This window comes from Triticum aestivum, chromosome 3D (genome assembly GCF_018294505.1).
Source record: "Triticum aestivum cultivar Chinese Spring chromosome 3D, IWGSC CS RefSeq v2.1, whole genome shotgun sequence".
In the NCBI taxonomy this organism is placed as follows: domain Eukaryota; kingdom Viridiplantae; phylum Streptophyta; class Magnoliopsida; order Poales; family Poaceae; genus Triticum; species Triticum aestivum.
The window spans coordinates 54230146-54242671 of NC_057802.1; positions in this window are offsets into that span (position 1 = coordinate 54230146).

The following is a 12526-nucleotide window of genomic DNA, read 5'->3' on the forward strand; positions in this document are numbered from 1 at the left end:
AAACATAAACTTTTGCGCTCAGTAAAATAATTTTCATAAATCAAAGAAACGTGCTTTTGCTCTGAAGTTTTAACAAAAGATTGATATACAAATTTCCCACGTTGTCCTAATTTTTCAGAATTTTCCAAATTACAGAAGTATTCGAAGTTTTCAGATGCTACATGCTGTTCTGTTTTTGATAGATTCTATTTTCTTTGCGTTGTGTGCTTATTTCGATGAATCTATGGTTTGTATTGGAGGGTATAAGATATAGCAAAGTTGGAATATAGTAGATATAATGCAAAAATAAAATATGAATGGGTTTGCAACAGTACTTATAGTAGTGACTTGCTTTGTTATACTAACGGATCTCACGAAGGTTTTGTTGAGTTTTGTGTGATTGAAGTTTTCAAGTTTTGGGTGAGATCACGATGGATGAAGGAATAAGGAGTAAGAAGAGCCTAATCTTGGGGATGCCCATGGCATCCCAAGCTATTATCTAAAATAGAAGGAAGCAACTAAGCTTGGGGATGCCCGAGTGGCATCCCCTCTTTCTTCTAACGACCATCGGTATTTTACTTGGAGCTATATTTTTATTCATCACATATCATGAGTTTTGCTTGGAGCGTCTTGTATGATATGAGTCTTTGCTTGTTTTTCTTTTTATTCTAAGTCATGTATCCTTGCTGGACACACCTATTTGAGAGGGCCAAAGTTATGCTATGACTTGTTAGAATTGCTCTCTATGCTTCACTTAAATTTTTTGAGCTTTGGAATTGCTCTAGTGCTTCACTTATATCTTTTTGAGCATGGTGTGCTTTAGTATTTTTGAAGAAATGCTCTCATGCTTCACTTAGATTTATTTGAGAGTCAGTAATTTTTTCAGGAATTCTCTCTTGCTTCACTTAAATTATTTTGAGAGAAGAAAATTTTATGCTCATGTTCTTCACTCAGATTTGTTTGAGCTATCAAAGCAACATATGAAATTAGTCCCAAAGTGATAGATTTTCAAGAGGGATATAATAAAAACTTTCATGAAGATCATTGGACAAAATAAACTCGATTCCTTGTAATAGTTTTGCGATATGTTGATATAATACGTGAGTCATGTTGATGAGTAATTATGATCTAGTAAGAATATTGGTGTTAAGGTTTGTGATTCCCTATGCAAGCATGAAAGTCAATAGTTATGCAATGAAATTACATCCTACTTGTGGTGCATTATTCAGTGTTAGTGATGCTTAATGCTCGCTTATGAGATTTTTCGTTTCTTGGTTGGATGCTTCGCAATCTTTTGCTAGCCTTCATTTGCACTAAGTATGATCACTACTTGTGCATCCAAAATCCTTAAAGCAGTTTTGCCACATGAGTCCACTATACCTACCTATATGCGGTATTCTTTTTCCGTTCTAAGCAAATTTGTATGTTCCATCTCTAATTTACAAAATAAATTTCTTTTCTGCGTGCTCGTACCGCTCATGAAACGGCAGGGGGTGGCCGATATTTTTCCATGCTAAATGTGTTATTCTCAAGATGAGTGTTTATTCACTTGTCATGCATGAGAGTACGACAAAGGTATTAGGGATGCCCAGTCCCGAAATGAAAAATGAAATTACTTTATGTTGTCAAATAATAAATTCCTTGGAAAGTGTTGGTATGGACGGCACCTGTGGATTCGGTTAGCCGTGGAATGTGAAAGTATGGTGGAAAATGGAATAAACTTTATTTTCTATTTGGGAACCGCCTATGATATATCTAGCATGGAAAGTATTGGGAACTACTCGATCATTTTCGTTGACAGGAAAAGCATGCCACCCAAAATGTTTTTATCTCTTCTTTTTTCGCTTTGAGCTCTGGCACCTCTACAAATCCCTACTTTCCAGGGCCTTCCTTTACTTTATTTAATTTTTATTTTTATTTGACTCTCCATATTCTCTTATAAAACACCAACTAAGGGGCACTATGATCGTACTTGAGCAATTGATGTAGCTAATATGCGAGTGTGTTTCATGAATGGATCAATGATTGAGCATAATGGGCTAGGGATAACTTTCTTTAGTGTTGATATTCTGAAAGACATGGTTGCTTGTTGATATGCTTGAGTATTGAAATATTCGTGTCAAAATTAGACTATTGCTTTGAATCATATAAAAGTCCAAATCTCCATGCTACAAAGGAAATATTATGTGATGAACATGTTAGGCAGCATTCCACATAAAAAATTCTGTTTTTATCATTTACCTACTCGAGGACGAGCAGGAATTAAGCTTGGGGATGATGATACATCTCCAACATATCTATAATTTTTTATTGTTCCATGCTGTTATATTATCATTCTTGGATGTTTTACAATCATTTTATAGCAACTTTATATCATTTTTTGGGATTAACCTATTGACATAGTGCCCAGTGCCAGTTGCTGTTTTTTTGCTTGTTTTTTACTTCGCAGGAAATCAATACGAAACGGAGTCCAAACGCAGCAAAACTTTTTGGTAATTTTTTTTGGACCGGAAGACACATGATGGGCCAAGAAAGTACCCGAGGGGGGCTTCGAGGGTAGCACCACCCACCATGGCGCGACTGGGGGGCCAGGCGCGCCCAGGTGGGTTGTGCCCAACTCGGTGGCCTCTCACACCGCCTCTTTGCTCTATAAATACCCCAATATTCTAGAAACCCTGGGGGACTTGATGAAAATCAATTCCAGCCACCCCAAGTTCCAGAAACCACAGACCCAATCTATAGACCATCACGGAGTGGTTCATCATCCTCATTGGTGCCTCTCCAATGATGCGTGAGTAGTTCATTGTAGACCTACGGGTCCGTAGTTAGTAGCTAGATGGCTTCCTCTCTCTCTTTTGATTCTCAATACAATGGTTTCTTGGAGATATATTTGATGTAGCTCTTTTCGCGGTGTGTTTGTTGGGATCCGATGAACTTTGAGTTTATGATTAGATCTATGTTTTTATCCATGAAAGTTATTTGAGTCTTTTGATCTCTTAGATGCATGATTACTTATAGCCTCGTATTTCTTCGTCGAATCTTTGGTTTAGTTAGGCTGACTAGATCGATTTTTCTTGCCATGGGAAGTGGTGATTTGTGATGGGTTCAATCTTACGGTGCTTGATCCTAGTGACAGAAGGGGAACCGACACGTATGTATTGTTGGCATTAAGGATTACAAGATGGGGTCTATTTCTACATAAATAGATCTTGTCTACAGAATGTCATTGTTCTTATTGCATTACTCCATTTTCCCATGAACTTAATACACTAGATGCATGCTGGATAGCAGTCGATGTGTGGAGTAATAGTAGTAGATGCAGGCATGAGTTGGTCTACTAATCTTGGACGTGATGCCTATATAATGATCATTGCCTGGGTATCGTCATGATTATTTGAAGTTCTATCAATTGCCCAACAGTAATTTGTTTACCCACCGTATGCTATTTTTCTCGAGAGAAGCCACAAGTGAAACCTACGACCCCCGGGTCTCTTGTTTATTATATTTGCCTCCGAGATCTATTTTTATTTGCTTCTATTTTCAGTTCTATTAATCCAAAAACACAAAAATACCTTGCTGCATTATTTATTTATTTATTTATTTTATCTCGCGTTCCCGCGAGATCTATTTATCGAATCTACTACAATTTTACCTATCCCTTTACCCGTGAGGGATTGACAACCCCTCTCTTACGTCGGGTTGCAAGTATTTGTTCTTTGTGTGCAGCAGCTGTTTACGTTGTGTTGCGTGGTTCTCCTATTGGTTCGATAACCTTGGTCTCATCACTGAGGGAAACACTTGCCGTAGTTGTGCTGCATCATCCCTTCCTCTTTGGGGAAATACCGACGTAGTTCAAGCCGCATCACTCTCAAACACTAGTTCATCTTTTGTGTTTGATCTTTGTACCGGAACTATAGATTGGTGCTCGCGGGTGACTAGTAGTGTTGTTCACATCCTGTAGTTGATTACCATATGGTTTATTTGGTGGAAGATTATATGTTCAGATCCATTATGCTATTTAATTGTAACATCCCAAATTTTCAATTTGGAATGTTATACATAGGTCAACATATGCATATCATATTTTATTTGCAGTTCGTTTGTGATCCTAGAAATCTTAAGAAACTCAAGAACCCACGGAGAGAGTTGGGGATTTCATGATTTTCATATTTGAATTTTCTTAAATTTGAAAATAGGATCATTTTGGTTTTTATTATTTTTTCTCTCCGAAATATTTCAAATATTAAAATATATGAGAGGAGATAAAAGAAATGTTGGAGGAAAAATGTTAAAATCAAATAAATTATTTTATTTGGATTTTATTGCTATTTTATTTGTATTAGAAAAATATGCATTTTTCAAAATGGCATTTTTAGGCCAAGAAAATGTTCACTTTGTTCTAAATTTTTTATTTAGACGGTGAAAATTGTTTTTGGCATTTTTAGAATTTTTTATATTTCTTTAGGATTCTTATTTCGGTGAAATTTTATTTAAAAAAAGCTGCGCCCGACTGGGCCAACGACCCAGCCGAGCCAGGCCGGGCCAGCCTAGCGCCCCGCACCGCCTCCCGCTCCGACTAGGGACGGAATCCCGAGCTGAGCCGCCGCCGCCACCGTGTCCCTTGCGAACACCACCGCCGCCAACCCCTCCCCCAAGTCGCCCGCACCCCCCACCTATAAATGCCGCCGCCCCGGTCCCCTCTCGCCACCCTACCCCGCCGCCGCCGCCTGCCGCGCCCGACGCTGCCTCGTCGCCGCCGTCGCGATCGCCACCCGCGCCGCCGCCCCACTCCGCTACTGCGCCGCCGCAGCCGCGGAGCCCCGCCGGAGCCGCTCGCCGTCCGCCGCCGTTGACCCCGCTGACCCGCCGGTTGTTTTTTTCGGTTTAGGTATAAACCGTTCGGTTTTTTTAAACCCTAGTTTCGGTTTTTTTAGATCGGTTCGGTTCGGTTTGTTTTTTTCTTTCGGTTTCGTTATTTAGCGAGCGTCCACTCGTTAGTTCGTTTTTAACGAACGTGTTCGTCCGTTCATCTTTGTTAACGAACGTTCGCACCGTAGTCTTTCTCTTTTTCTTTTATTTTCGGCCAGGAACCTATCCGTGATTATTTTTATCGCAGATTATCCCCTGATCTTCAAACCCTCGCCACTTTTTAACCGTTCGTCCAAATCCAGTGAACCCAACGCAAAAATTTTCGTCTCGAACCCCTCTTTCCAGTTAATCAACTTGAACATGGTTTTGACAATTTAAAATTTGGTTTCAAGAAGATTTGATTTCGAAGTTCTTTTGTCCGTAGTTTCAGTTCCGTAGCTCCGATTCGATTGATTCTTTTTGCAAATCGAAGCTCTTCAGTTGAACTTTCAAATTTGATCTTTATCATTTGAGTTTTACCCTTGCATCTATGCTTGAGTGCTTATGTATGTTATTGTTTGTTTGCGATAGAATTCCGGAGTGCAAAGCATGCTACTACGAGTCTCTAGGGTTTGTGGATCGTCAGCAAGGCAAGTAACACATTGATCATACCTCTTTATTACCCAATTTTATGCATTAGTTACAAAACTCAAACACTGCATGGTTAGGATGTGATTAACTTGTGGGTATTGGGAAGTAGATGATGAGGTAGAACCTATTACCAGTGTTATATCAAACCTCGGGAGTTACTTCTACGTTATGCGTATACTGTTATGCTATGCTCGTAGACGTGGTTTGGTTTGAGTGATCCATGAGAGATGTGAGTGTTATTAATTAATAGTTAACTTAAGGTGGCTACTTTAATACACATCTGGGTGGATTGGTTGTAGGCACCTGGGGATATACCAGTGTTGTCTTTGGTTTGCCACCCAGGCTCAAAGGGATCATAAGATTATTCATGCTAGAAACTTCCGTGTGCAGCCACAAGCTATTATGTGCTCTAGCATAGTTGAGTATGTTGCATGACCTCTTTCAGTGGTAGGCTAGCAGATGTAGTGGAAAGTAGGTGTAACTGTCTACCCAGGGTAAAGAGTTAATGCTTCTGAAAGACTGTGTCTCGGTCATCCGTTTCTCAAACACCACGTAGTGCGAGAAATCCAACGGAGGAGATCGAGTCTTGTGGGGAAAAGTGCACAAACCTCTGCAGAGTGTATAAACTAACCATGGTTAGCCGTGTCCCCGGTTATGGACATCTTGAGTATTTGGTACTTGAATTATTGATTTGATCTCATCACTCTAAATTAATTTGTTGGGTTGTTAATGATTACTTTAATTGGGATTGAGATGGGGTTACCTTCTCAATGGTTCAACCACCATGATAGTTAAATAAAATCTATTCCTTGTTGTAGGGAAAAATTGGCTTTATGCAAAAACATTATAACCATAGAGCCTCCACCAGCCATATATGCATGTAGTGATAGCATTTACTTGTTATTTGCTCTACTGTGTTTTTGCCAGCATATTCCATGTGCTGACCCATTTCGGGCTGCAACATATCATCTTGCAGACTCTTCAGACGAGGAGTAAGGTGCGCTTGGTCGTTGTCGTGCACTTAGCTATGCCGTTGGAGTTGATGGACTCATTTACCTTTGATGCTTCCGCATTTATCTTATTTAGATGGCCTTACGCCATATTATTGTAATAAGTTCTCTTTTGAGACATTCGATGTAATAAGTGTGGGATTGCACTCTGTTATAAATCCTTCAAGTACTCACTACAAAAAAAAGACACATCCGTGACATTTTGGGCCGAACGAATTTTTTTCTGTCATACTTATGACAGTTCTATGACGATAATTGTGACAAAACCCGGTATCATCATAGATGTGGTGGGCTCCTACTTCTATGACAAAAAATCATGACATAAAATGGGCTTTTCGTCTTGGGCGGGCCGGAGACGCAGCTGGATGACATTCTTTGGGCCGTCCATGACGAAAAAACCATGGTAGAAGTGAGGGCGAGGAAAATTTTGGCGAGTTCCCGGTTACGGTGGGAGGTCGGGGGCCGAGCGATGCACGTTTCTCTCGTACACGTACACGCGTGTGTGCGAGGCATTGGCTCTAACTGAACCCGAGCGAGGCGTTGGGCTCTAACTGAACCCGAGCGATTGCACTGCAGGCTACGCGTTACTGAACCCGAGCGATCGATCGATGGCTGTTAACTGAACCCGATCGAGCGATTCCTTCGCTACTGCTGCTAACTGAAGCCGATTGATGCTGCCTCTGGATGAACAGTGAGCGTTGCGGGGGGTTTGGATGAACAGTGAGCGGTGGGGGTGGATGAACAGGACCCCGTGGTGTTGCCTCTGGATGAACAGGACCACAATCGATCGAGCCGGTTGGGGCTGGATGAACAGGACCCCATGTAGGGTGGGATGAACAGGATGACCCCGTGAAGGGCTGGATGAACAGTAGATGGTGGAGGGGTGGATGAACAGTATCCCGTGGAGGGGTGGTTGAACAGGAGCCCGTGGAGAGGGGTGGTTGAACAGGAGCCGGTGGAGTAGCGCGCGGTGGAGGCAGGATGAACAGGAGCCCGTGGACGAACAGTCACTGGTGGAGGAGGCTGGAGGAGGTCGATGGTGGATGAACAGTAGCCCGTGGAGGCTGGAGGAGGTCGACGGTGGAGATGAACAGTATCCCGTGGAGTCCCGTTTTGTGGTACGCCACACCCCTCCCGATGAACAGGACCCCCGTTTCAACCGTAGCGCTCCAACACAAGTCCGTTACATCCGTTTGCGGTACGCCACACCCCTCCTGATCAAGAGGACCCCCGTTTCGACCGTAGGAGGTCCGTTTCCTCCGTTTTGCAGTACGCCAGACCCCTCCCGATGAACAGGATCCCGTTTCACATGTGGCCAGTCGAACACAAGGCCATTTCCTCCGTTCTGCGATATGCTAGGCCTCGTTTCCATCGCCTGTTCCGTCCAAGCCCTCCCGATGAACACGACGACGCATTCTGTTCCGACCCAGCCGGTTGGCTCCCCATGAACACGACAACGACGCTGTTTCTCCATTCCGACCCAGCCATGTACACGAGCCCTGGCCGTACGTATGCGCGAGTAGGCGTTCGAGACCCTGCCCGTATGTACACATATGTGGCCGTATTTTCTTTCTTGCACACTGGCCGCTGTACGTACGTGTACATGCTACGTGCGCGCCTCTACTATGACACGTGGGCGCCCCTACTACGACACGTGCGCGCCTCTACATCCACCAGTATGTACGTACACGTTCGCGACCAGAATGACAACACAACGTACGCTTCGACCAGGTGGGTCCCGACTGTCAGGCACTTCCTTGTGTGCGAAGATGTAGCTGGTGGGTCTCAGCTGTCAGGGGGGCGAATCATTTTTTTTGCCCGGACGCACTTCCTTGCGTGCGAAGATGTAGCTGGTGGGTCCCAGCAGTCAGGGGGAAATGTTTTTTCGCGAAATACGGTGGCCTGTCCAGTGAGTCCCCGCTGTCAGGTGGAGGAATAATTATTTTGCGCGTAATAAGGAGGCACTTCCTTGCTGCGGCCGTGGACCCAGCTGTCAGCCTCTCCACGTATAGTCCACGTCCAATGGAAGCCGTTCCTTGACCACGTTGACCACGCCGCGCCGAGAGCACCAGGGCGATGGACGATGGCGAGGCCTAGGAAGGGACCGACGCGGAGCCGGGGAAGACGCGGCAGTGGATGCCCACGCGTAGAGGAGTATGAGGGTTCACTGGTTCGCTGTGGTGTGAGGCTGCCGTCGCCGTAGAATAACAGGGGGTGTGGGTGAGTAGAGGGATGGCCTGGCCAGCGGTGGGAGTACTAGGGGGCGGCGAGGCCTCCGCGGCAGCACAGCCGGGCATGGGAAGCAGGAGCAGGCGGCACGACTGGCGTTGCTTTGGGCGGCTGGAGGTAGAAGACCAGAGGTTGAAGAAGCTCTACGGCCGTTGGATGGACATCGTACGGTCACTGAAGCTAGAATCGTTTATATTGACTAAGTTGACAAAACCCTTGGTACGCGCCAACTTAGTAGGCCCACAGGTCAGCCTCTGAAACGGTGCACCCCAGATGTCAGGGGGAGGAATCATTTTTTGGGCGGCCGAAGCTAAGAATATCCGAGATTGAAGAAGAACCACAACATCCAACGGCCACTGCTGCTAGAACCATGTGTTGACTATAATCAGTTGACAAAGCCTTGCATACGCGTCAACTTATTTTTTTAGGGGACGCGTCAACTTAGTAGGCCCACAAGTGTGTGGCAGAGAACTTATAGCCCATTTGCGATTTGTAAGAATGTACAACCCATTTTTGAATTCTAATGGAATTTACTACTGCCGATTTACAGTTTGTTAAAGGTACAGCCCATTTTCTATCTAGGACAATGATTAATAATTTCAACCAACCGTTGAAGACAGAATTCAATAAAATTTCCCACATTTTGATGGGATCCGAAATATATTTATCCCGAAATTTCTAGTCAGATTAAATATAAATTTGTATTACGTAAAAATCTAACGAAACATTGTGCGTGCAACAATGAAAATTTAAGATTTTCAAATCCATAAATAATATTTTATAAACTAATTTCGTGTTTGGTGCATTTTTTATAGTTACTGCCCAGTTTTTATAATTACATCCCATTTATTATCTTTTAAAGCCCATTTTCCTGTTAAGCATAATGCATCCCTCCTAGGAAAGATTTGCAGCCCAGCGGGGCGGAGAATAATAAGTTGACCTTGCCTGGGTATTCCTCAAAAAACGTATAGCTGGGCTAGCCATTTTCATCTTGAAAAAATTAATATCTGGGCTGGATATCTGGCCTGGGCAAGACGGGGCACAACCCGCCCAGTTAATACCCTACTCTCCTCTGAACAACAACGAAATCATCGCCAAGAAAAACTCTGCACTGCTCACGCCTCAAAATCACAAATACTGCTCGAGCTGCTTGGTCCCAGCTGTCGGCCGCACCTTATGCAATTCTCTCGTTTATATTGACTACATAGGTTGACAATGGTGTGGGACCATGATGTCAGGAAACCAGGAGGAAGCAAAAAAATATATAGTTGTACATAATAAGGAGGCACTTGCGTACGTACGGCTATGGCCCTAGTGGGTTCCTAGTGTCATCCAGTCAAAAAAAAGTCATCTCCTGAATCCTCATGTTCGTTGACGATGTTAACAATGCTCGGCGCCACGGCGAGCGCAACAACTCAAAGGATGACGGAGAGGGCCTCGCGGGCCCTACGGATGGTCTGATACAGCGCCCGCTGCTCATTCAGGAAGCCAGGATCATCGGACACCTATGAGCACCTTCGAGAAACTGAGACGGCATGAGACGGTAAGGCCGCGCTTGGGAGCTCTGGTTTATTTCAAACCTGTATTAACGTAGAAGTGTACTTTACTCGTCATCAACAACGCGTAAAATACAGGCGTAATGAAACCGAGGGCCCGAGGTCTGTAAGTAAAACCGGTGGGTTACGCGTGTAATTTGAGAGACCAGTGTATATTTTACGAGCACTGCTATATGGACGACATTACCAGACGATACATGCACGACGTGCGTATCATGCCATCCATGGGCAAGGCTGAAACAGCAGCTAACGACTGGATTAGCAATCGTCCAAGTGTCGTTCAACGTTTTTATCGTGTGTGAAGTACTTCCGATATTTTACTAGTCGAAATCGACCAACCAAGCGCTTCGCCCGAGACCATCTGCTTTTATTTACAAGCGTTAGTTTTACAAACGGTTTTGGTTGGAAAACGATGATCCAATCACGGCCTAATATCATGAGTTGGTCGGAAGATCATATGGTTTCACGTCTAACCTACCTGACTTGTCGTATAGGCTGAATGAAACATAAGACGATGAACTTCTTAAGCACAGAAACAACAGAAGAGGATGATCTTCTTAACAAGCAAATCACTGGCATTAGATCGACATGCAAAACAATACGAAGCATTATTCTCACGAGGCACGGTGAACGGCTCGTGATACCGCATGCCACAACATTCCAAGCTCAACTTTGCAATCAAACACAAGGCCTGGCATTACATAGACAATATTCAGAACAAACTCTTAACACAGGAATATCTCAGGAGAGTAACTATTTACTTCTAAACTGAACACAGGAATTGGAAAAAACAATCGACGCTGCTCACAGCAAGGGCATCCCACTCAAAAATATCAAATGCATGTCTTCTGGCTAACATCAATGAGCAAATTTTGACAAGGTTTTCCAATTCCAATATATTCAACTAACGTCTTCTTGCTAAGATCAATGATTAAACTTTGACAAGCTTTTCCCATTCAAAATATGTAATGCCTATGATCGTGGAGTCCTGTCGTAGCTTCTTGTACTTGTTTGGGCACTTTTTGCCCAGTGCACTCCACGTGTTGTAGAATTGCCAATGCTCTCTGCAGACTAGTCATGTCACCAGCGTCTAATAATACTCTGTAAAGCTTCTCGGTCATTCCTTCTGTAATGTAGCGCAAACAGTGACTGCTTCTTTCTGCAAAGTGGAACGACCAACTGGACCCAGTAATGCAGCAGTTTGCCTTGGACACATTGGCTCCTTTTGTGCAGTTCAACTAAAATCGAAGTCGGAATAAAACGGAGCTTTAATTTTGATATCCCTGTAAGCAACAATAGGTATAAGGGAAACAATTACTGAGAAATAATGATTGATGACTTGTACACCCAGAAGAAAAGCATCTACTGATCTACCTTATCTTAATGGGAAATAAAGCAGGAGAGTAGCAATTCTCCATCAGTGTGATTCATTCATATTGACTGAGACATTATCTTAACAATGCCTTGTTTCAACATGTATAAAGAACGACAAAGCAGAAAAGTACCATTCCTAAAACAATGCAACTGATTCATTTTAACAGAGACATTATCTTAACAATACCTTGGTGAAGATGTAGAAAGAACTACAAAGCAGGATAGTACCATTCCTAACAAGTGTTGCAGTTTTGAACTAAGATTCAGTAGTTAATTAATTCTGAGAGTGGCATTGCTTAATTTTACCAACGACATTAGATTAACGAAAAGCATAAACAGTTCCAGGGGAAAGGGGGCGCAACAACGCCATGTGCTTCCATCTACTTATAAAGGGGTGATGCAGAGTTTGTTGTAACAAAGCAACAAGCATCATGTCTGGGTTGGTACCATTTTTGTTCACTACTTAATGGGAAAAGAGAGCAATACAATAGCTTCAATTCAACATTTATTTAAAACAGTACCAATACAAGTAGCACAGCATCTCAAAAGACACTGCACGATCATGTGGATGAAGGCAAGTACCAACCTGTCATGACGCACACAAGATCACGTACGAATCTGCCAACACGAATAGGAAATCCAATCTCGTTTTGTGCAGTTGCAGTGAAATCAAGCAAAGTGTTTCGCGTAGCGAAGCAAAATGTCGCGATAGCAACAAGTTGAATAGATACCCCTATTTTAATAGAGGCAGAAAAGGAAACAATTACTTGCCGATAAAGGAGGATGAAACAAACGGTGACAGAAAGAAGCATCTAACTTATCTTGGATGGAAAAAAAAGTAGGATAGTAGCATTTCTACAACGGTTGCATTGATTCATA